The sequence below is a fragment of the Scomber japonicus genome, chromosome 11 (assembly GCF_027409825.1).
Source record: "Scomber japonicus isolate fScoJap1 chromosome 11, fScoJap1.pri, whole genome shotgun sequence".
In the NCBI taxonomy this organism is placed as follows: Eukaryota; Metazoa; Chordata; class Actinopteri; order Scombriformes; family Scombridae; genus Scomber; species Scomber japonicus.
Genome location: NC_070588.1, coordinates 26,413,396 through 26,418,291, shown reverse-complemented (window position 1 = coordinate 26,418,291; position 4,896 = coordinate 26,413,396). Strand labels below are relative to the sequence as shown.

General features: G+C 35.4%; 1 long non-coding RNA gene across 1 annotated transcript; it reads right to left on the bottom strand.

Moving 5' to 3' along the window:
* Positions 1 to 1,899: 1,899 nt before the first annotated feature.
* On the bottom strand, positions 1,900 to 4,455 carry LOC128367789 (uncharacterized). Its single transcript, XR_008321936.1, has 3 exons — positions 4,372 to 4,455; positions 3,344 to 3,452; positions 1,900 to 2,033 (listed from the first exon to the last, which is right to left on the bottom strand). It is a non-coding gene; the product is annotated as an uncharacterized LOC128367789 (long non-coding RNA).
* Positions 4,456 to 4,896: the final 441 nt, after the last annotated feature.

The window sequence follows — 4,896 nt, the reverse complement described above, 5'->3', positions numbered from 1 at the left end:
CAAAGGAACATTTTTAAAAGGAGACATAAGGGTTAAACATAAAAATCACTTTAAAAAGGCAGAGCAGACGCAATTAGCACAGCAGGGTAAAGTTTTAGACTTACACATACAAACATGAACAGTTATTAAATGACAGGGACCATTTGCAAAATCATAGCTTACTTTGTAAAAGTATTTTTACATATTACACATCAACATTTTTCTCACAGATCCACTTCAGAGAATCATCACACGACAGATCATTCCAGTTTTCTACAGTTGTCGTGCCAGTCTTGATATGTGCACAGTCCTCTTCACCCCACTTTGGATCTCCATCTCCATTATCAGGCTGATCTGTCCTCCAGTATCTACAGGTCAGTGAACAAGAGAACAGTGACACTGTTAATCTGACATGAACACAGTCCATCACTGAAACATAAGAAAACTGAATGTGCCTCATTCTAGTCATTATACCTCTTCTTCTTCTCTTCTTCTCTACCTAGAAAACAATTTTTCTTCACAAACTGAGTCAGATTTCAATTAAAGTTAAATATGCAGGAGTCTCATCAGTCATTGTCTTAGATAGGACACCAGCTAGATGGGTAAATCAAAGCTGTGTTGAATTCAAAATGCTTTGTCATTGCATACATGATCAAAACATACCAGATTACTCCAGAGTTGAAAAGTAAATTGACTTGTGACAGTTTGGTGAAGTGTGAAACTTGACTGTGGACCAGTAATCCTGGTTAGATGCAGATGATTATTCACCACTGTTTCTAATCTTTTTCACTGGTGATTAACCAGAAAAGCTTCTTTGTGCAGCAGGTATCTGGAGGGCAGAGAGTTAGTTGGAAACACCTGGGCCTGATGCTCCCATCTTATAGGACGCTGCCCTCCTGGCCTGGCTCTCTCTCTCTCAGCTCCCCAGTACATTTGTAGTTTTGCGTTCACACATTCATCTTTTTTACATTCTACACTGATGTGTGCGTGCACAGACACACACACACACACACACACACACACACACACACACACACACACACACACACACCACCAATTTGACTGATGTCCACATCCCATGGTTTCTTTAGTTTGTGTTGTTTTTATAATTTCCTTCACTATTGTTGTCATGGCTTTAGAGCCAGGTCATGACAGTGTTGTCAATAAACAACCAATCTGAAGCCAAACCTTAAAGTCAGTGGTGTTCCATCAATCCATTTCCAGGTTCCCTCTGTGTCTCTGTCAGTCAAACCAATCCAACTCTTAGTTTCTTCCTCGGACAAGAACTCCTGTTTTCAAAAAGAAGGAAAAGAAAGGCATACTATTTATATTGTTGTTTAAACAACACTATATAACCAGTTTACATAAGTTACTCTGAATATATTTGATAAGAATCAATTTAGCTGTTTTATTACTTCAGTAACAACAATTATACTGATAATCATCATATTTTTTTTTTCTTTGATAACTTAATTTTCCTTCTTTACTGCTTTAATGCATTATGGGTTTTTGTCTCTTCTTAGTATTTAACAATTTTTACTGATAAACTTAAAAATGTAACACTATAAAATTGTGAAATTGTGCATAAATGCCAGATATGTTTTTCTGTTTGACTTCTACAGTCTTTAACTGATACACAGATCTGTACTGATTAAATACTTGCAGCATATGAGCGACTGCTTCTGGAGTTTATTTAAAACACAGTGAAAGGTTAAAAGAATGTTAGCTAGCTTGTTGAGGGTGGAATGAAATACTTGGGTTGATAATTAAAATTCAAAGAATTTGAATTATTATTGTCAAGATGACAGCAATTATACATAAACATAAATACATGGAATAATTAATTAACATTTATTTTTCAAGTAACAGGAAGATTGCACAACGGAGTGCAAACATACTAATAAACACTGTGTACCTGTTCTTCAAGGCTGTTTATAATCACCAGATCTGCTCCTCTCTCTCTGCAGTCCTGTCTGCCTGTTGACCAGGAACCACTGCTACTGGAGAGGAGATAACAGGAACAGCTGAACAACTTCCATCCTGCAGGACAAGTTCTCTCTGTAACACACAACATTAGAAATGAGACAAGAAACAATTCTGTCTAATTCCACAGTATGAGGGTTAAAACATGCTTATTAAACACAGAATTGGTTCACCATATTTTAGTAAATGACTCCTACTGTGAATTATACAACATGTGACCAGGATTAACTAATTAACTATTAACTAATTAACTAAGGAGCATTTATGAAGCTTTAATATTATTTTAGTCATGTCTGCCTTTAACTTTGCTGCAGTTCTGCATAAAATGTTGTGATTATCACATATTTCTAATTATTTTGATGGCATCCATTTTTGTTAGATAAATGATAAGATATTCATTTATTAGTCCCAAAATGGAGAAATTTGCACTATAATATTATAAACTTTGTGTTTATTTAATCACTGGTTGGGCAGGCTGGTGATTGGTGGCTGGGCCCAGTGACAAAAAGCAGACAGACCAGACAAAGTACAGAAAGACTGAGTCTGTAGATCAAGTGTTAGAGCAAGTTTTACAAAAATTAACAGTTCAATTCCCAGTTCAACAAGTCAAAGTGTCCTTTGGCAAGATACTGAACCCCATATAGCTCCTGATGATTGCTCAGTACACTACGGGTTAGCTTGCTGCTAACAGTGTTCATGAGTGTGTATCAGTGTGTGAATGTGGTTTGTAGTGTATAAGTACAGAAAAGAAGCTGCATTATCATTCTGTACATCACAATCTTATATGGAAGTTAAAGCCTTACAAATGCAGCAGTGAGGTTCCTTATAGCTATAACTGATACTTGTTGCTGTTTGAAATAAAACAAGCTGATGAGTGAAAATGTTGCAGTGTTTCATGTTTCTTCCTGGTTCAGTCATCACTCACAGAGTCTGAGCCAGTGGTTCCTAAACAGTGTACAGTGAGGCAGGTGTAGTGCAGGTTTTTGTGATAATCATGCATTATTATAATATTATAACCAAATATACAAAAAGTTATGAATTAATTTTTAATCCTAACCAAAAAATGTGTTGTCTTTTTAAACCTCAGTTTTCGCCATTCGTGCAGTTGCCAGATGGTCAGAATTATTAGGATGTGACACATCAAGGACGCTGATTGACAGCCAGTTCATTTAATCTTTTGGCTCCTAAAATACTTAATGATGCTACAGTCACTTCCTGTTTATAAGACTACATAAACTGACAGTATACTTAGTTTACAGATTGTAGGATAAAAGTGTTATTTGAGAATAACTTCTGATTCATAGGTTCAATACATGACACTGTGGTGAGTCCTGACCTGCATGTAAAGAAACAGCTGTTCAGTAAGCACACAGACAAAGACTTACTCTGCTTAGACAAACTCTGAAGCTGGTGTAGCTCCTTAGTAGTTTCAGTGAGGTTGGCATTCAGCAGGTCTCTCTCTTCAGTTAAACCACGGATCACATCACTGTCTGAAATATATCAACATACATGTTTCTTAAACACAAAATACCTGAAGTAATCAATAATATGAACTAAAGTTTCTGTTTTTTAATCAAATCAAAATATTTCTTTCTTTTCTTCCTCCATTATAAAAGATGTTCATCAGTCAAGTCTAACTGTATAATTATGCAGTATATGAAATACCTCCAATCAAAGGCTGAAGTTAAACTCAATTAAATTAGTGTAGCTGACATCATTAGAAAGATAAAGTAGATCCTGTTACTGTTGTAGTGTCTTTGTAATAATACCACTTTTCTTTTCTCAGCAAATATTAATATTATATTTTAATATTGAACAAAACTTTATTTTTTGTGTGTGCACAGGGTTGCTCAGTACACTACGGGTTAGCTTGCTGCCAACAGTGTGCATGAGTGTGTATCAGTGTGTGAATGTGGTTTGTAGTGTATAAGTACAGAAAAGAAGCTGCATTATCATTCTGTACATCACAATCTTATATGGAAGTGAAAGCCTTACAAATACAGAAGTGAGGTTCCTTATAGCTATAACTGATACTTGTTGCTGTTTGAAATAAAACAAGCTGATGAGTGAAAATGTTGCAGTGTTTCATGTTTCTTCCTGGTTCAGTCATCACTCACAGAGTCTGAGCCAGAAGATTTAGGACAGTGGTTCCTAAACGGTGTACAGTGAGGCAAGTCCAGGTGTGGTGCAGGATTTTGTGATAATCATGCATTATTCTAATAATATAAACAAATATACAAAAAGTTATGAATTAATTTTGAATTTACCATATCAGTACTTTGTATGCACCCATTTTCAAATACAGAAGTGTCCTTTTAAACCCAAGTTTTCGCCATTCGTGCAGTTGCCAGATGGTCAGTGGGTACTGATCAGCAGTTTCTTAACATGCAGGTACAGACAAGGACTCACTCTGCTTCTGAAGCCGGTGTAGCTCTTTAGTAGTTTCATTGAGGCTGACACTCAGCAGGTCTCTCTCTTCAGTTAGGTTTGCTTTGGTAATGGAGAGTTCTTCAGTTAACCCATGTACCACATCATAATCTGAAATGTATCAAGATACATGTTTCTTAACCACAAAATACCTAAAGTATCAATAATGATATTAACTACAGTTTGTTTTTGAATCAAATCAAGACATTTCCTAGTTTTCCTCAACAACTATAAAAGATGTTCATCAGTCAAGTCAAACTGTATGATTATGCGATCTATGAAATACACCCAATGTATTTCATAGGTTAAACTCAAATCAAATTTGTGCCGCTTATATTAGTAAAAAGACAAGGTATATACTGTTACTGTTGTAGTGTCTTCATTATAATACCTCTCACCTTATCTTAGCAAAAATGTTAATATTGAACAAAACTTTTTTTTTGTGTGGTACTTTTCAAATCTGGTTTTAAATGTGATTTAAGGAAAACAACAAGACAACAATTCAAT